At 45.6% G+C, this 21968-nt stretch overlaps 1 protein-coding gene across 2 annotated transcripts in view; it reads left to right on the forward strand.

Annotated features, from left to right (window-relative positions):
* The first annotated feature begins 3394 nt into the window (after positions 1-3394).
* GJC1 (gap junction protein gamma 1) overlaps positions 3395-21968 on the forward strand; it is a 66416-nt gene continuing 47842 nt past the window's right edge. Inside the window, exon 1 of one of the 2 annotated variants that reach the window (XM_082271712.1) lies at positions 3395-3467. The gene's annotated coding sequence lies outside the window, so the exon portion shown is untranslated. The remainder of the gene's footprint in view (positions 3468-21968) is intronic. The other variant, XM_082271711.1, reaches the window with a different exon arrangement.

Consider the following 21968-nt stretch of genomic DNA (forward strand, 5'->3'; position numbering starts at 1 on the left):
GACAGTCGAGTCTGACTCCCGTCCGTGTGTGTGTTCACCGGACCCAGCCTCCCAACTTGGAAGCTGTCATTAGCCTGGCACTGCTGTACCAATAAATATCGCCTTATCGATAAATTGCATGTTTATTCTCGTGGGTGATTGTGTAGGTGGGGCCCCAGTGCACTGGATTGCCCGGGGCCCTTTAATGCTCTTAAGATGGCACCGGTTACAGGAGAACAGAGAGAAAGAGGTAGAAAGAGAGAAGAGGGGTCTAAACTGCGCAGCTTGACTGTTTTAATTTTTTGCTACTGGGATTGTCAGAATTACCATTTTATTTTGCTAGTTATCCGCTATTTTAGAAGGCTTTCCAGGTAGTGCCGCACCAGCTCAAATCCTCTTAAATCCCCCTAAATCATTACTCCAAGCAACTCTTATCCCCTGCCGACCCCAAAATTGCCCCTCCCAACACAAATCCCCTCCCTGTCAATCTCCTTGCAGCGCCCCCCCCCCCCCCCCCCCCCGCCCCACCTCATATTAAACCACAGTGCCCTGGCCCTATTCATTTTAAGGTCTCGTTCAAACAGAGCGTACCATACCATATTCCCATGCAGGCCTATGATTAGCCGCATAGGGATGCACAGGTGTTTAGTCATCCCCTGTGCAGACAGTCCCATTGATATAATGTGGGACACAGCGGCTGCATGGACACGGCTGCTGTGTCCCAATATGACATCCATGTGGGTGCAGGCACATGCCCAAAACTCACACTGCGTTCAGGGACAGGCATGCCCCTGTGCCCACCCAGATGTTATTATATTGAACAATGGCCATGTCCATGCAGCGGCAGCATCCCAACTGACATCAACAGAACTGCCTGCAAAGGGATGAATGGAACACCTGTGCATCCTCACGCAGGTAAACACTACACAGGTGTATGGTAAAGTAAGTCCTGAGTGAGTTACTCCTTGTCTGATCATTTAACCCACTACTACCTTTTCTACTGCAGGTCTCCCCCCTCCCTTACTGTTCCTGCTCCTGTCGCAGCGAGCAACACTACACAGTACTGCAGCACAGCGCAGGAGCTGCGAGGGAGCATTGGTAAGGTAGAGCAGGGATGGGAAGGACTCTTTCCAAATACAATGTCACTTTGCCCCACATAAAGGCTCGTACACACTTGACGAAAATTGGACGAAATATCCTCCGATTTTTCTCTCTCTTGCTCAGCGTTCATAACCGTTTTTAGTTGACAGTGCATAAATGTTCACGAAATTTCTCGTCCGATTTTTTTTTTTGGGACATTTGTTCCTAGACTTCCGGGTTGTCAGCAACTTCAGATCATGCGCGGTCTTTCGCATCCAATTTTTCACGGACGTACTGCATACACATTAAACGAAAATTGATTGTCTGGGGTTGGACGATAACAATTTTGGTGTTTGTCCCTCCGTTTTCTTTCGTTGAAAATGTCGGCATCAGCTGCTGAAAGTTCTGTACACACTAGCCGAAAATCGTACGATTTTACCTTGGATGGGAATTTTCGGCAGATTTTCTACTAGTGTGTACCCCACTTAACCACTTGCTAACCGCTCACTGACCTGGTACTGCGGCAAAGTGGCTCGTTATCGTCCAGCGACGTAGACCTACGTCGCTGGACAACGCCCCTCTTGGCGGGAGGACACAGCGGGAGTCGGGCCAGGGGAGGAGAGGCGGTGATCACCGCTGCTCTTCCCCAATCGTCGGGGATCGAGTGTGGAAATCTCCAATGTGACAGGCAGGGACAGATTACATGATTCAGCATAGCTGAACCTGCGATCTGTGCCTGTGTCACACAATCCCCTCCCCCCACCAACGTCAGTAAGCATGAGGCATACATTTAACCCCTTGATCACCAATAAAGTTAACCCCTTCCCTGCCAGTGTAATTATTACAGTAACAGTGCATATTTATAGCACTGATTACTGTAGTAATGTCTCTTGTACCCCCAAAAGTGTCAAAAATGTCAGTTAGGGGTCCGATCTGTCCGCCGCAATGTCGCAGTCCCGCAAAAAAAAATCGCAGATCACCGCCATTACTAGTAAAAAAAAAAATAAACAATAAAATGACAAATCTTTCCCGTAGTTAGTAAACGTGATAACTTTTGCGCAAACCAATCAAAATACGCTTATTATGATTTTTTTTTTTACCAAAAATATGTAGCAGAAAACAAATTGGCCTAAAATGTTAAAAAATTTTGATTTTTAATTTTTTTTGGGAATGTCATATATCAGAATGTAAAAAAATATTGTTTTTTTTTTTTTCAAAATTGTCACTCTTTTTTTCAAAAATTAAAAATCACACAGGTGATCAAATACCACCAAAAGAAAACTCTATTTGTGGGGAAAAAAAGGACATACATTTAATTTGGGTACAGTGTCGCATGACCGAGCAACTGTCCGTTAAAGTAACGCAGTGCCGAATCGCAAAATATAGCCTGGTCAGGAATGGGGTAAAATCTTCCGGTCTTAAAGCGGTTAAAAATATGCTCATTGAGGATTTTTTTTGTCAAAGACATGTAGCTAAATACATTTTGGCCTAAATATATGACAAAAATTGTATATATTGGATATTTTCTAACTGTCAAAATAGAAAATGTCAATTTTTTCGCAACATTTTCGCTCTTTTTTTTAATAATATCGCAAAAAAATGAAAAGTGCTGAGGTGATCAAATACCACCAAAAGAAAGCTCTGTTTGTGGGGAAAAAAGGACGCAAATTTTGTTTGGGTACAGCGTTGCATGACCGCGCAATCAATTAAAGTTGCGCAGTGCCAAGTTGCCAAGTTGCAAAAAGTGGCCGTAAAGCAGGAAAATCCTCCGGTGGTAAAGTGGTTAAGCAAAATGACCATTTCCATTTGGGTATCTCACCATTATCATAGGACCACCCTGTAATTGACCCTTGTGTGTATTTTCATTTCTTATAGGGAAAGCCTAGCTGTCATGATGAGTCTTTTATATCAAGGCCTCATTCACATGGGTGATTTGGCCCCTACCCATTCAAGTCTATGGCAGACAGCTTAGTCCATCCTCCACCCCCATGGCCATAGATTGGAGGCTCCTCGGGGGCAGGGACTGAATGTACAGTGTGAACATTATCAGTGCTAAATAATAGAGACATAGCGCCCACACTGTGCTCAGTAATGCTGGGCTCTGTAGTTCTCCCATCTACTTCCCCCTCTACATGAAGAGTGACACTCCACCCGAGTCTACCGCACCATACAGCGGTGTGTATAGCCCCGCCCACTGCTCAGGTATCACACGCCCGCTTTAGCTGATTGATGCGGAGCAAAAGCTGGAAAACAAATCTGTGAAGGGCGGGAATGAGAGGCGGGGAATGGGCGGGGTTTCAGCGTGAGGGAGGACGGCTGGTGCTTCGCTGAGACTTTTTACTATGGGAGAGACTGAGAGAGAGGCGAGCGGACACCACATGGGAGCGCCGAGCAACCGACCTCAGTGAGTAACCCGACACCGGATATACCGAGACCGTGTACTTACCGAGACTCACCGGAGCCATACACCTCACTGACCGGCTCCGTATGCACTCACTGTATATCTTCCCAGTCACTGACACTGTATGCCACTCACAGTGTATGAGTCCAGTCACTACAGTGTCAGTCTATATAGGGTCAGTGACTGGACCCCCATACTGTACTGACACTGTATAGACTGGACCCATATACTGTACTGACACTGTATAGACTGGGCTCATATACTGTACTGACACTGTATAGACTGGACTCATATACTGTACTGACCCTATATAGACTGGACTCATATACTGTACTGACACTGTATAGACTGGACCCATATACTGTACTGACTCTGTATAGACTGGACTCATATACTGTACTGACACTGTATAGACTGGGCTCATATACTGTACTGACACTGTATAGACTGGATCCATATACTGTACTGACACTGTATAGACTGGGCTCATATACTGTACTGACACTGTATAGACTGGACCCATATACTGTACTGACACTGTATAGACTGGACCCATATACTGTACTGACACTGTATAGACTGGGCTCATATACTGTACTGACACTGTATAGACTGGACCCGTATACTGTACTGACACTGTATAGACTGGACTCATATACTGTACTGACCCTATATAGACTGGACTCATATACTGTACTGACACTGTATAGACTGGACCTATGCACTGTACTGACACTGTATAGACTGGACCCATATACTGTACTGACTCTGTATAGACTGGACTCATATACTGTACTGACACTGTATAGACTGGATCCATATACTGTACTGACACTGTATAGACTGGGCTCATATACTGTACTGACACTGTATAGACTGGACCCATATACTGTACTGACGCTGTATAGACTGGGCTCATATACTGTACTGACACTGTATAGACTGGACCCATATACTGTACTGACGCTGTATAGACTGGGCTCATATACTGTACTGACACTGTATAGACTGGACCCGTATACTGTACTGACACTGTATAGACTGGACTCATATACTGTACTGACCCTATATAGACTGGACTCATATACTGTACTGACACTGTATAGACTGGACCTATGCACTGTACTGACACTGTATAGACTGGACCCATATACTGTACTGACTCTGTATAGACTGGACTCATATACTGTACTGACACTGTATAGACTGGATCCATATACTGTACTGACACTGTATAGACTGGGCTCATATACTGTACTGACACTGTATAGACTGGACCCATATACTGTACTGACGCTGTATAGACTGGGCTCATATACTGTACTGACACTGTATAGACTGGACCCATATACTGTACTGACGCTGTATAGACTGGGCTCATATACTGTACTGACACTGTATAGACTGGACCCATATACTGTACTGACACTGTATAGACTGGACCCATATACTGTACTGACGCTGTATAGACTGGACCCATATACTGTACTGACACTGTATAGACTGGGCTCATATACTGTACTGACACTGTTTAGACTGGACACATATACTGTACTGACGCTGTATAGACTGGGCTCATATACTGTACTGACACTGTATAGACTGGACCCATATACTGTACTGACGCTGTATAGACTGGACCCATATACTGTACTGACACTGTATAGACTGGACCCCCATACTGTACTGACACTGTATAGACTGGACCCATATACTGTACTGACACTGTATAGACTGGGCTCATATACTGTACTGACCCTGTATAGACTGGACCCATATACTGTACTGACACTGTATAGACTGGGCTCATATACTGTACTGACACTGTATAGACTAGACCCATATACTGTACTGACACTGTATAGACTGGACTCATATACTGTACTGACCCTGTATAGACTGGACCCATATACTGTACTGACACTGTATAGACTGGACCCGTATACTGTACTGACACTGTATAGACTGGACTCATATACTGTACTGACCCTATATAGACTGGACCTATGCACTGTACTGACACTGTATAGACTGGACCCATATACTGTACTGACTCTGTATAGACTGGACTCATATACTGTACTGACACTGTATAGACTGGACCCATATACTGTACTGACACTGTATAGACTGGGCTCATATACTGTACTGACACTGTATAGACTGGACCCATATACTGTACTGACGCTGTATAGACTGGGCTCATATACTGTACTGACACTGTATAGACTGGACCCATATACTGTACTGACGCTGTATAGACTGGGCTCATATACTGTACTGACACTGTATAGACTGGGCTCATATACTGTACTGACACTGTATAGACTGGACCCATATACTGTACTGACGCTGTATAGACTGGACCCATATACTGTACTGACGCTGTATAGACTGGACCCATATACTGTACTGACACTGTATAGACTGGGCTCATATACTGTACTGACGCTGTTTAGACTGGACACATATACTGTACTGACACTGTATAGACTGGACCCATATACTGTACTGACGCTGTATAGACTGGACCCATATACTGTACTGACACTGTATAGACTGGACCCATATACTGTACTGACGCTGTATAGACTGGGCTCATATACTGTACTGACACTGTATAGACTGGGCTCATATACTGTACTGACACTGTATAGACTGGGCTCATATACTGTACTGACGCTGTATAGACTGGACCCATATACTGTACTGACACTGTATAGACTGGACCCCCATACTGTACTGACACTGTATAGACTGGACCCCCATACTGTACTGACACTGTATAGACTGGACTCATATACTGTACTGACACTGTATAGACTGGACCCCCATACTGTACTGACACTGTATAGACTGGACCCCCATACTGTACTGACACTGTATAGACTGGGCTCATATACTGTACTGACACTGTATAGACTGGACCCATACACTGTACTGACACTGTATAGACTGGACCCATATACTGTACTGACGCTGTATAGACTGGACCCATATACTGTACTGACACTGTATAGACTGGGCTCATATACTGTACTGACACTGTATAGACTGGACCCATATACTGTACTGACGCTGTATAGACTGGACCCATATACTGTACTGACACTGTATAGACTGGACCCTCATACTGTACTGATGCTGTATAGACTGGGCTCATATACTGTACTGACACTGTATAGACTGGACCCATATACTGTACTGACGCTGTATAGACTGGACCCATATACTGTACTGACGCTGTATAGACTGGACCCATATACTGTACTGACACTGTATAGACTGGACTCATATACTGTACAGACACTGTATAGACTGGACTCATATACTGTACAGACACTGTATAGACTGGACTCATATACTGTACAGACACTGTATAGACTGGACTCATATACTGTACTGACACTGTATAGACTGGGCTCATATACTGTACTGACACTGTATAGACTGGGCTCATATATTGTACTGACACTGTATAGACTGGGCTCATATACTGTACTGACGCTGTATAGACTGGGCCCATATACTGTACTGACGCTGTATAGACTGGGCTCATATACTGTACTGACGCTGTATAGACTGGGCTCATATACTGTACTGACGCTGTATAGACTGGGCTCATATACTGTACTGACACTGTATAGTCTGGGCTCATATACTGTACTGACACTGTATAGACTGGGCTCATATACTTTACTGACACTGTATAGACTGGACCCCCATACTGTACTGACACTGTATAGACTGGACCCATATACTGTACTGACACTGTATAGACTGGACCCATATACTGTACTGACGCTGTATAGACTGGACCTATATACTGTACTGACACTGTATAGACTGGGCTCATATACTGTACTGACACTGTATAGACTGGACCCATATACTGTACTGACGCTGTATAGACTGGACTCATATACTGTACTGACACTGTATAGACTGGACCCTCATACTGTACTGACGCTGTATAGACTGGACCCATATACTGTACTGACACTGTATAGACTGGACCCATATACTGTACTGACACTGTATAGACTGGACCCATATACTGTACTGATATACTGTACTGACACTGTATAGACTGGACCCATATACTGTACTGACACTGTATAGACTGGACTCATATACTGTACAGACACTGTATAGACTGGACTCATATACTGTACAGACACTGTATAGACTGGGCTCATATACTGTACTGACACTGTATAGACTGGACTCATATACTGTACTGACACTGTATAGACTGGGCCCATATACTGTACTGACACTGTATAGACTGGGCTCATATACTGTACTGACACTGTATAGACTGGACCCATATACTGTACTGACGCTGTATAGACTGGACCCATATACTGTACTGACACTGTATAGACTGGGCTCATATACTGTACTGACACTGTATAGACTGGACCCATATACTGTACTGACGCTGTATAGACTGGACCCATATACTGTACTGACACTGTATAGAATGGACCCTAATACTGTACTGATGCTGTATAGACTGGGCTCATATACTGTACTGACACTGTATAGACTGGACCCATATACTGTACTGACGCTGTATAGACTGGACCCATATACTGTACTGACACTGTATAGACTGGGCTCATATACTGTACTGACACTGTATAGACTGGACCCATATACTGTACTGACACTGTATAGACTGGACCCATATACTGTACTGACACTGTATAGACTGGACTCATATACTGTACAGACACTGTATAGACTGGACTCATATACTGTACAGACACTGTATAGACTGGGCTCATATACTGTACTGACACTGTATAGACTGGACTCATATACTGTACTGACACTGTATAGACTGGGCTCATATACTGTACTGACACTGTATAGACTGGACTCATATACTGTACTGACACTGTATAGACTGGGCCCATATACTGTACTGACACTGTATAGACTGGGCTCATATACTGTACTGACACTGTATAGACTGGACCCATATACTGTACTGACGCTGTATAGACTGGACCCATATACTGTACTGACACTGTATAGACTGGACCCTCATACTGTACTGATGCTGTATAGACTGGGCTCATATACTGTACTGACACTGTATAGACTGGACCCATATACTGTACTGACGCTGTATAGACTGGGCTCATATACTGTACTGACGCTGTATAGACTGGGCTCATATACTGTACTGACACTGTATAGTCTGGGCTCATATACTGTACTGACACTGTATAGACTGGGCTCATATACTGTACTGACACTGTATAGACTGGGCTCATATACTTTACTGACACTGTATAGACTGGACCCCCATACTGTACTGACACTGTATAGACTGGACCCATACACTGTACTGACACTGTATAGACTGGACCCATATACTGTACTGACGCTGTATAGACTGGACCTATATACTGTACTGACACTGTATAGACTGGACCCTCATACTGTACTGACGCTGTATAGACTGGACCCATATACTGTACTGACACTGTATAGACTGGACCCATATACTGTACTGACACTGTATAGACTGGGCTCATATACTGTACTGACACTGTATAGACTGGACTCATATACTGTACTGACACTGTATAGACTGGGCTCATATACTGTACTGACGCTGTATAGACTGGACCCGTATACTGTACTGACACTGTATAGACTGGACCCATATACTGTACTGACACTGTATAGACTGGACTCATATACTGTACTGACACTGTATAGACTGGACCCATATACTGTACTGACACTGTATAGACTGGACTCATATACTGTACTGACACTGTATAGACTGGGCCCATATACTGTACTGACACTGTATAGACTGGACTCATATACTGTACTGATGCTGTATAGCTGGTCTTGTATATTAACCACTTAAGCCCTGGAAGATTTTACCCACTTCCTGACCAGGGCCTATTTTGCGATTCGGCACTGCGTGACTTTAACGGACAATTGCGCGGTTGTGCGACGCTGTACCCAAATGAAATCGATGTCCTTTTTTTCCCACAAACAGAGGTTTCTTTTGGTGGTATTTTATCACCTGTGCGATTTTTTTGATCATGCGCTATAAACAAAAAAGCGACAATTTTGCAAAAATAATATTTTTCACATTTTTTTTTATATGAAATTCCCCCCCAAAAAATGTAAAAATCAACTTTTTCTAACATCTTAGGCCAATTTTTTTTTTTACCACATGTTTGGTAAAAAAAATTGCAAAAAGTGTATTTTGATTGGTTTGCGCAAAAGTTATTGCGTTTACTAACTAAGAGAAAGATTTTTGTCATTTTTATTGTTGTTTTTTTTTTTAACGAGTAACGGCGGCGATCTGCGTTTTTGTTTTTGTTTTTTTTGTTTTTCGGGACTTCGACATTGCGGCGGACAGATCGGACCCTTGATTGACATTTTTGACACTTTTGGGGTTACCAGTGACATTACTACAGTACTCAGTGCTATAAATATGCACTGTTACTGTAAAAATGACACTGGCAGTGAAAGGGTTAACTTTATTGGAGAGGGAGGGGTTAAGTGTGTCCCTAGGGACTTGATTCTAACTGTGATTGGATGTGGCTAGTGATGTAACAGCAGAGGTCTATGGTCCTACATAGCAGGACTGTATGATCTGTGCTGTTACACAGGGGAGAATGACAGGCGGCTTTGTTTACATTAGCCGCCTGCCTTTCTCCCGCTGTACCAGAGGATCGCGAGTGACCGGCGGACATCGGGTACGCCACTCACTCGCGCGGGGGGGTCCGTGAGCGGGAGCGCGCTTCCGGCGGCGCGCGCTCGCTCCCTCCCTAGAGTCTCACAGGGTAGTGACGTACCCATACGCCGCTTTGCCTGTGAGGGGCTGACTGCCGCCGTATATAGTCGGGCGGCAGTCGGCAAGTGGTTAAAGAGCAACTGCACTTTTGTTGAGAGAAGAACAATCCTCTCCTCTCTGGGTGATCTGTGTACATTGCAGGGATTGTAACAATTAGTTGTAGATTCCTACCTTTTGTAATTCTGAAGAAATAGCTGTTTGTGTCCATGTGCTAAATAATTCTGTATGTAAATTACTTTATAATTATGAATGAGTTGCTGCACTCGCAGGGCTCTAAATGAGGGAGTATCTCCCCAAAAATGACATTGTTATTGCACGGGATGCACAAAATCTGACTTGTATCTTAGGCCGGCCATACACAGTGCTAATTTCCCCATCCGCACAGACAGCATTGATGCGGGAATCCCTCCTTCCAGGCCATTGTCTTCTCCAAGCGGGAGTGGGCGGGGGAAGCTGTCCCTGCCGGGAGAAGACAGTAATTATCACTAGCGGCTAAAGCAGCCGCTGGCGATAATTGCAAGGGAATCTGGCAGGCTGGTTGTACCCAAGTTGATGGCTCGATCAGCTTGGTACATTCAGCCTGCCCATTAATGGTGAGAATGTCAGCCGGTTTCTGCTGAGCTTGCCCGAGATTGGAACCATGTATGGCTGGCCTAAGTGCAGACTTCTGGGGAAATCAGTGAGCCAATCACACAAATGACATTTCCTGGGCGTGTTCCATATACAGAATACCTCCAGGTTACAGAAAATTACAGCGGCTGCAGATTGAATAGGAAAAATCATTTTTCTCTTTCGTTCATTGACGGACACAGCTCCTGATCTTCATAACCATTGGGTTATACTGCTCCCTACAGGAGTAGGACACAAGGCAGAAAAAGAATCTGGCTATGCCTATGTGCCGTCCCAGGGGGTATAATCCCTCTCTCTGCTATAGTTACTCTAGTTTTTTTTCTGCCTAGTAAGGACCTAGTTCCTTTTTGGGATCTCTGGTCCTGGCAATTTTTTATTTTTAGATACAAATTTAGATCACCCCAGTCTGGTCAGTGAAGCGCGCGCAGACCTCAGCTCCGCGCTAGGTCGGCCGAGACATAGCCCCACCGGACGGGGGCTGGCCTGCGAGGCGCAGCGTTTCCTCCTGGCCGACAGCCCCCCATTTTGATGTAGAGGAGGTTTTGTCTCGAGCGGTGCCCGTCTGGTTCCTGGTATGGTGAGTAGCTGTCTCCCCCCTGGAGGGTTTTGGGGTGGACTTGGACCCCCCCTGGTTCCTCTCCTTCCCATCAGGCACTCCCCTTCATTTGGCCCCCCCTACCTCCACTTATGCTAGGGCTGTGTGGGTGGTCTGGTCCACCTTCTGGGGTGGGGGCAGGGTGCTCTGCTGGCCATGGGGGCCGGGGGGCGCCGGTGACCGAACAATCGGCTGTGTGCGAGGGGGTTGCACCTGGTGGGGGCTCCTGCATGGGCCCCCTGTTCTGTCTGGGCCTGTCCGTGAGGCCTAGCGATCCCTCCTGGGTGCCTCATGGGGCTGCCATTTTGCTGTAGCCTGTGTTTCTATGCATGGTGGCTATGTTTGTGTAGTTCGGCGGCCATTTTGCAGTGGTTTGCCATTGAAAATAGCGGCAGCAATGACAGTGAAGCCGTGTGGGCGGCAATTTCGTGGGGGGGAGCCCCTCCTCATCCCCTGGTGCTGACTCCTGGATCTTTTCACTTCCTGATCGTCGCACGTGGAGTGCAGATTATCCTGGTGGCTGCAGGTGCCTCTTTCTGCTGGGTGGTGAGTCTGGTGAGGTTCTCTCCCTCTCTGCTGAAGATGGCTTGGTGCTTTGTGACTGGCGACCGGGTGGTGCTGCCAGCGCGGTAGGGTTTTTCCCTTTGTAGTGTTTTACACTTTTTGTGGGGTCTCCCTGGTGACTCATGGAGTCTTTGGAGCACATCTCCCCACCTGGTCTCCTCTCTAAGGTTTCGGGTCCCAACCATCCATCGATGCACTGACGACAGTCCTGGAGTCCTTTATGTCCCATGTGGAGGTAGCTTTTGGGCGAGGGGCTAGCATAAAGGGCCCCTGCCTCATCTGTCTCATCAGATCCTGAATTTGATTCGGCCACCGCAGACGTGGGTCACACTGCTGGATCTGTGACCACGCGCCCGGAGTCTTCAGATCATCAGGATGATTCCTCCACACCTGCAACCACGCACGAAAAGGCGCTGGTGGAAGCACTGATTGTATCTGTGCTTGAGACCTTGAAGATGGAGGACACAGCTGCGACCGAGGCACAGGTTCCCTTTGGCTCTCCTAAGCCATCTAGAGCGGCAAAGGTGTTTCCTTTCCCCGCATATTTTGACAGAATTGTCGAAAGGGTGGGGACAACCAAAGTGTCCCATTTGGGTCCCTAAGCAATTTACTAGGCGTTACCCTTAGACCTTAATAAGAAGTGGACTGGTCCACCAGTTTCCAGATTGAACAAGGCAACCATGAGTCTGGTTGAAGAGTCCCTGGCCTCTAAGGATCCAGCTGACAGGAAGGCAGAGGCTGTGGCCCGCAATATGTACACTCTGGCTGGTTCAGCACTGAGGCCGGTTGCCATTGCCCTGGTGTCACAAACTCTGATCGAGTGGGCTAAGCTTTTACGCCGTGACCTGGAGAGAGAACAGCTCCCCCCTGCTTTTGCTGAGCTGGCGGACCAGCTGGTCCAGGGGCTGCAGTTTATCTGTGATGCCTCTTTGGATACAGCTACCCTAGTGGCTCGACTCTCTGTTTCGGGAGTGGTCCTTTGGTGTGTTTTTTGGCCTAAATGCTGGCCTGCGTGATCTCCCCTTTCAAGGGGATCACCTGTTTGGGGCTAACCTGAATGACATCATTAAAGGACTCACAGGGGGGAAAGAGTACTTTTCTTCCACAGGCTACTAAGGGCAAAGAACCTCGTCATAGACGTGGGCCCTCCTTCTCAGCTCAAAATACGTTTTTTCGTCCCTCAGGGTTGACTGACAAGGGCTCAAAGCATTTCAGGGCCTCCTCTGGAGGATCCAAACGAACATGGTCTGGCAAGCCAAGAGCGGGCTTTTCCAGACTCGGGGACATGGCTCCTTCAGCACGAAGGTGTGTCCTCACCAGTATCGGGGGTGGGGCGTCTTTGCTGCTTCCGGACCCGTGGACTTCCCAGGTACAAGACAGGTGGGTTCACAAAGTAATTTGGTCCAGCTACAAGACCTGTTACTTCAAGGGGTGATGGTTCCGACTTTGGAACTCTTTCAGGGTTTTTACTCAAACCAGTTTACAGTTCCAAGGAAGGAAGGCAAGGTGTGTCCAATCCTGGACTTCAAGGCGCTGAACTGCTTTGTGTGGGAGCAGAAGTTCAGGATGGAGTCCATTTGCACGGTGGTGGCATCTCTACATCAGGGGGATTTTCTTGCCTTGACATCAAGGATGCTTACCTTCACATTTCAATATGTGCTGGTCACCAGCGTTTCCTCTGCTTTGTCATGGGGTAGGGGCATTCTCAGTTTGTGGCATTACCCTTTGGTCTCGCCTCTGCACCTTGGGTCTTCAAAAAAGTGTTAGTCCCGGTGTTAGCATTGTTACACCAACAGGGGATCGCGGTACTGGGCTACTTGGATGACCTCCTTCTGTGAGTGGAGTCTCCTATTGCTTTGGTGGAAATCCTGGAAATCACCATACAAGCTCTGAGGGAGTTCGGCTGGATTCTGAATTTTCAGAAGTCTGCTTTGGTTCCATCCACAACGTTGGACTATCTGAGTCTGACTTTGGACTTGAGCTTAGCCGAGGCCTTCTACCATTGTATGTGGAAAACGTACATTGCATGGTGTGAGTCTCTTGAGGTTCATCCTCGCTCCTTCTCGGTGGCTCGGATCTTGACCCTCCAACGGGGCGGGGGGGGGGACAGAAATTGGCCTCGAGTACTATCAAGGGCCAGGTGTCTGCTTTGGTGGTCTTCTTCCAATTACCCTAGGCCACACACTCCCTGGTGCCTACCTTTTTCAGGGGGTCCGACATTTGGTTCCTCCAGTGCAGTCTCCGTTGCCGCCTTGGGACCTCAATTTGGTGCTTTTGGTCCTCCAGAAGCCTACCTTTGAGAAACTTCGGGAGATTCCCTTGCTTACGCTGTCTCAGAAGGTGGCTTTTTTTTTTTTTGTGGCTTTTTTTTGGTGGCTATCACCTCTGCGTGCAGGGTGTCGGAACTGGTGGCGTTATCCTGTCGTTCACCTTACTTGGTGATTCACAGAGATAAGGTGGTTCTTAGCCCCTGTCCGTCGTTCCTCCCAAAAGTTGTCTCTGATTTTTTTTTTTTGAATGCGGACATTGTGGGGCCTTCCCTGTGTCCCAGTCCAAAACATCCAAAGGAAATTGCTTTGCATGCCTTGGGTGTGGTCTGGGCAATTAGTATGTACCTGGCAGTTACGGAGTCTTTTAGTGCTCACAGTTGGGCCTCAGAAAGGGTTGTCCGCTTTCTCTGCGACCATTTCCAGATGGATCAGACAGACGGTTATTCAGGCCTATTCCATCAGGGGTCAGGTTCATCCTTTCCCGGTCAGGGTGCACTCTACCCGGGCACTTAGTGCCTCCTGGGCCTTCCGTCATCAGGCATCAGTGACACAGGTTTGGAAGGCGGCCACCTGGTTGTTGGTGCACAATTTCACAAAGTTCTATAAAGTGGATGTGTTGGCATCTGCAGATGCTTCTTTTGGCTGCAAGGTTTTGCAGGCTGCTGTTTAGGGGACCCGATCCTCTTTGAGGGTGTATTGTTTTTTTTTTTTTGTTTTTCTTTAGGTGGGCTCCAGGTGTTTTTGGTTGAGCTCCATTTGCCTGGTTGGCTAAAGGTTTTTAGCCTTGGGAATTTTTTTGCTGTTTCCATTGCTTATGTTTAACACTGCTTTGGGATGTCTCAATTGTCTTGAAGATAAGGAGATGCGTCTGTCAATGAACGCAAGAGAAAATGTGATTTTTGACTTACCATAAAATCCATTTCTCTGTTGTTCATTGACAAACACAGCACCCACCCCTCTGTGGAGTTATAATTCTCCTGACACTGCTTGTAACAAAACTGAGTAACTATAGTGGATACAGGGACCCCCTGGGACTGCCCATAGGTGTAGCCAAATTATTTTTCTGCCTAGTGTGCTACTACTGTACGGGGCAGTATAACCCAATGGTCCATCAATGAACATCAGATAAATTGATTTTTAACCACATCCATACCGGCGCATAGTAATATGACGCCGGCAGGATGGCTTTACCTGCACGAGCCGCTCGTTCTCTCTGCAATGCGCGCCCCCGGGGGCGCGCAGAGCAGCGATCGGGGACGAGGCTCGTCCCTCGGACAGAGTCGATCCCCGATCTAGGTAAAGAGCCAATGAAATTGGCTCTTTACCACGTGACCGGCTGTGTCCAATCACAGCCGGTCACAAATGTCAACAGAGAACACGGTAACTAGCTGTCACCGTGTTCTCCTCCTCACACACTGATCCTGTGTGAGGAGGAGATTGTGGTAACAGCTAGTTACCAAATACAGTGCACCCCAAACACACTGATTGCCCCCCCCCCAATAAAGTGTACCTGTCACTAGCCCATCAAAGTACCCGAGTACCTGTCACCAGCTCATCAGGTACTCTGATGACAGGTACTCGGGTACTCTGATGGGCTGGTGACAGGTACTTGGGTACTCTGATGACAGGTACTCGGGTACTCTGATGACGGGTACTCGGGTACTCTGATGACGGGTACTCGGGTACTCTGATGACAGATACTCGGGTACTCTGATGACAGGTACGCAGGTACTCTGATGACAGGTACTCGGATACTCTGATGACAGGTACTCGGGTACTCTGATGACAGGTACTTGGGTACTCTGATGACAGGTACTCGGGTACTCTGATGAAAGGTACTCGGGTACTCTGATGAAAGGTACTCGGGTACTCTGATGACGGGTACTCAGGTACTCGGGTACTCTGATGACGGATACTCGGGTACTCTGATGACAGGTACTCGGATACTTTGATTACCTGTCAACGGAGTACCCGTCATCAGAGTACCTGAGTACCTGTCACCTACCCATCAGAGTACCCGAGTACCTTCCACCTGCTCATCAGAGTACCTGACGCCTGAAGTACCCGAGTACTTGCCGCCTGCTCATCAGTACCCATCACTACTCATCAGTACTCATCAGTACCTATCACGTATCAGTACTGATCATCAGTACCCATCAGTACAGTATCACCTATCAGTATCAGTACTACTCATCAGTACCTATCACCTGCCTGTCACCTGCCCATCAGAGTACCCGAGTACCTGTCACCTGCCTATCGGAGTACCTGCCACCTGCTCATCAGTACCAGAGTACCTGTCACCTGCCCAACAAAGTACCCGAGTACCTGTCACCCTTCATACAGCCACCATGTCCAAGTCCAAAAAGGTTTATATACGTCCTCCGTTTAAACCTAAATACCGGTGTTATGGCAGCAGATAGCTGCCATAACCCTGGTATTTTTTTTAACGGTGGACGGTTGGCTTTCCGATAAGGGTGGTCCCAGCGGCGGATTCGCCGTGGGTTCACCCTTCCGGGATGGCGGAAGAGGTGCCCCCCCCCCCCTCCCTCCGCGTCCGGTCCTTTTCCCCGCTTACCGGACCCGCCGGCAGCGGGGAAAACGATTCGGTCCCGGATCCTCACAGACAGGATGTCGAGTGAGGGCAAGCTTGCCCTCACTTGACTCTATGGTCTTGGAGGACTGGAGCTACGGAAAATGTTGTTGCCTAGCAACCGGTTTAAATGTCCTTTTTTTTTTTTTCATTTTATATAATAATTTTTTTTTTTTTTTTTTTTTTTTCTATCTTTTAGTGTACTTGTGAGATCTGAGGACTTTTTGACCCCAGATCTCACAAAAAGAGGTCCTGTCGTGCCTTTTTCTATTACTAGTAATGTTTACATTTCTTGTAATAGAAATAAAAATGAACAATTTTTTTTTTTTTTTTTTGTTAAACGGTGTAAAAATAAAAAATAATAAATAAAATAAATAAAAAAAAAAAAAAAAAATTAAAGCGCCCTGTCCCCGTTAGCTCGCGCGCAGAAGCGACGCATATGGAAACCCCGCCCACATATGTAAACGGTGTTCAAACCACACATGTGAGGTATCGCCGCGATCGTTAGAGCAAGGGGAATAATTTGAGCCCTAGACCTCCTCTGTAACTCAAAGATGGCAACCTGTAGAAATTTTTAAATTGTCGCCTATGGGGATTTTTAAGTACCAAAGTTTGTCGCCATTCCGTGAGCGTGCACAATTTTGAAACATGACATGTTGGGTATCTATTTACTCGGCGTAACATTATCTTTCACATTATGGAAAAAAATTGGGCTAACTTTACTGGTTTCTTATTTTTTAATTAAAAAAAGTGATTTTTTTCCAAAAAAATTGCGTTTGGAAGACTGCTGCGCAAATACGGTGTGATAAAAAATATTGCAATAATCTCCACTTTAATCTCTAGGGTCTCTGCTAAAAAAAATATATAATGTTTGGGGGTTCTAAGCAGTTTTCTAGCAAAACAACTGATTTTAGCTTGTAAACACCAAATGTCAAAAATAGGCCTAGGCAAGTGGCTAGGATGCATGATGATGCTCCTTGGATGTTGGGCCCCTCTATATGGCTAGGCTGTGAAAAAGTCTCACACATGTGGTATTGCCATACTCAGGAGGAGTGGCAGAATGTATTTTGGGGTGTCATTTTTGCTGTGTACATGCTATGTGTTAGGAATATCCTATAAATTGACAACTTTGTGTAAAAAAAAAAAGTTTTTATTTTTTTCCCACATTTTCCAAAAACTTGTGGAAAAAAATGACATGTTCAAAGGACCCATAATGCCTCATAGAATATACGTTGGAGTGTTTGCTTTCCAAAATGGGGTCATTTTGTGGACTTTTCCATTGTATTTGTGCTCTAGGGCCTTGAAAAGTGTGATAGGTAGTAAGAAAGTTTTATGTGTATTTATGCTCCTAAAACGCCTTATGGTGCTACTTGGACGTGGAGTCTCTTTTTGTGGCCAGGCTGTGTAAAAGGCTCACACATGTGGTATCACCATACTCAGAAGGAGTAACAGAATGAATTTCGGGGTGTCATTTTTGCTGTGTACATGCTATGTGTTAGAAATAGCTTATAAATTGACAACGTTTTGGGAAAAAAAAGAGAAAAATTTTTTTTTCTTCATTTTCCCAAGAATTGTGGGAAAAAATTATAACTTCAAAAAACTCACCATGCCTCTTACTAAATACCTTGGACTGTCTACTTTACAAAAATGGGTCATTTGGGGGGTATTTGTACTGTCCTGACATTTCAGGGCCTCAAGAAAGGAGATAGGCAGTCAGTACATCTGGTGTGATCAATTTTCAGTAATTGGTACCATCGCTTCTAGACTCAATAACTTTCACACAGACTAAATAATATACACTAATTTGGGTTAATTTTACCAGAGATATGTAGCAGTATAAATTTTGGCCCAAATGTATGAAGAAAAATTAATTTTTTGCAAAATTGTATAATAGAAACTAAAAAAAAGTGTTTTTTTTTCAAAATTTTTGCTCTTTTTTTGCTTATATCACAAAGAAAAAAAAACCCAGTTGTGATCAAATACCACCAAAAGAAAGCTCTATTTGTGTGAAAAAAATGATAAAAATTTTGTTTGGTTACAGTGTAGCATGACTGAGCAATTGTCATTCAAAGTGTGAGAGTGCTGAAAGCTGAAAATTGGTCTGGGAAGGAAGGGGGTCTAACTGCTCTGTATGGAAGTGGTTAAAGTCAAAAATCCCATTTTAATCCCATTCAATTACAATTTGACTTGTATAGTAATTGTATACACTTTATTTTTTCCCCCACAGAAGTGGAGTTACCCTTTAAGAAGGTGCTCCCTTCCCCAGCACATCCATAGACTTGTAGAAATGTTGGAAAGGAAAACTCTGCGCTCCTTGTACTGTGATATGATTGGTCCATGTTAGTTCGTAGAAGGATAATAAAAGGAATGGATGTTTGCCAGCAGATGTAGCAATGCACAGGTTATGGAAACACTAGAGCAGTGGTTCTTAACCTGGGTTCGATCGAACCCCAGGGGTTCGGTGAGTCAGTCTCTGGGGTTCGGTGGAGGACTCATATGATTCTAGTACCACTCCGCTGTCAGGGACTATTTCTCCAATTTCAGGGCGTGTCCTTCCGCTCCCGCTCTGCGCCGTCATCATGGAAACACAAAACATCCCCACAGTACAGAGACCGGACCTGGAGGAGTGATTCACATGTCATGTGACACTGACACACAATCAGTGCACTGACGGCGAGGACAAGGACAGACTGAGCAGAGTGAGAGCGGGGACTCGGAGACTAGAGGGGAGAGAGGTCCAACTCCTAGGCCTAGGAGGAGGCTTAGTGAGTGGTGGCTCACTCAAGTGACTCAATGAGTGAGTCTGACACCAGTCTGGCACCAGACCCAGGCCAGAGCAGGCCACGCACTACTAGGCCAGCGCAGCAGCCAGCCCAGAATCAGGAGGACTAAGGTAGGTAGATGTGGTGGTGTGGTGTTCTCTGCAGAGAAGTGTTTTACTAAAAAGGCACCCCCCCCCCCCCCCCCCACACTGTGTATAACAGTTATACACAGTGAGTGAGTGTGTAGTATTGGTATGGCATTTTTTTTTTTTTTTTTTTTTTTTTTTTAAAGTTGGTCAGTGCTCAGTATTAGTGCAAATGGTCAGTGCTCAGTATTAGTGCAAATGGTCAGTGCTCAGTATTAGTGCAAATGGTCAGTGCTCAGTATTAATGCAAATGGTCAGTGCTCAGTATTAATGCAAATGGTCAGTGCTCAGTATTAATGCAAATGGTCAGCGGTCAGTGTTAATGCAAATGGTCAGCGGTCAGTGTTAATGCAATGGTTTTGTTCTTTAATGGCTTTGTTCATTTTGTGCACCTATGTATAAATATAAACCGTCCTAAATATATACCTATGTTTTGAATTTGAAAAAATCATATTTTATTTTTCCAATTAAGATAAGGGTTCGGTGAATGCGCATATGAAACTGGTGGGGTTCAGTACCTCCAACAAGGTTAAGAACCACTGCACTAGAGGAAATCATTTCTTCATCTGTGCTGATCTGTTACAATGTTACCTATGAGACTTCAAATATCTGTGTGGGATGTCTTTTTGGAATGGAGATGTTATATGTGGGAGGTGAATGCCCAGCTGTAGTAAATGACTGGGATTGGTCAACTGGAGGGGTTGTGCACTCATCAGGGGTACACTATATAATAAATCCAGTGCCATCCAAATCTTCAGTGCCTTTTCTGCTCCGTGCTCTTTTACGGCTGATTCACACCAGATGTAGGGCCGGTTCTCACTGGTGCGATGTTGGGAAACCGTGTGATTCAGTGCAGGTTCCCGCATCGCACCTGAATTGCACACTGGTTCACACTGAAATCTATGAACCAGTGGGGGTGTCAATGTAAAGGTAATGACGCCCCCAGATCGGTTCGCAGATCGCACTGCAAGCTGTGAAATGGTGCAGGAATTGGATAGCATAGGTGTGAAAACCCATGTGATCCGATTTCAGTGCAAATCAAAAAAGGGTCCTGCACCATTTTAGTGTGAATGTGATGCAATTTCAGCTATACAGTTTGTATAGCTCAATTCGCACCGCACATACATGGCATATGATCTGCACAGTAAGAGTCGGTTCACACTGGGGCGACACGACTCTGCACGACTTGGGGAGGCGACTTGTCAGTCCGGTGCACCACGACTTCGGAGAGACTTGCAGGGACTTCACATAATGGAAGTCTATGCAAGTCGCTCCGAGGTCGCCCCAAAGTAGTACAGGACCCTTTTTCTAAGTCGGAGCGACTTGTGCCGATCCTATTAGAACGGGTCCTGTACTACTCAATGGACCGCGACCGAGCGCGACTTGTCAGGCTGACAAGTCGCCTGACAAGTCGCGCTAGTCTGAATGGGCTCTTAGTGTGTGCGCATGCATTTTTTTTTTTTTTCCTGCATCAAAAATGCGTGTGCGCGTGTACTTTTTTTTTTTCTTTTTCCCCCCTGCATCAAAAATCCAACCGATAGTAGATTATATGGGTTCCAGTGGCCTAGTTCACACCAGTGAGGCCAGTTCCAGTGCAGAAATGTTGCACGACAACAAATTTACACTGTTATACAAGCTGTACACTACTTTACATTGTAGCAAAGTGTCATTTCTTCAGTGTTGTCACATGAAAAGATTAATAAAATCTTTACAAAAATGTGAGAGGGTGTACTCACTTTTGTGAGATACTGTATTTGTGACACATCCGGACTGAGAGTGATCCCTTGATGTTATCTGCTTATGAGCATCCATCCCTAGGTCCCCATCTGATTGTAATTACCCCAGGAGGGAACTGCTCATTCTGACCCACTGGGGAAACGGGTCAGAATGTAAGGTGAGAGGCTTTGTTGCATGGGTGGCAAAGGAAAATTGAGCACTGGACTTTGGTTTATGAGCACTGAAGGTGGATGCTGATGGATCGATTTTGATTGTCTATAGACTTTATACATTGCACTTTTTTATGGATCCTAATCACATATGATTTATTGTTTTCACTTTTCTCTGTTTCACTGATTATTGTAGTTATCTGGCGCAGCACTGTTTTTGGATTTTT

This window comes from Pelophylax lessonae, assembly GCF_965119305.1.
Source record: "Pelophylax lessonae genome assembly, chromosome: 11".
Classification (NCBI taxonomy): Eukaryota; Metazoa; Chordata; class Amphibia; order Anura; family Ranidae; genus Pelophylax; species Pelophylax lessonae.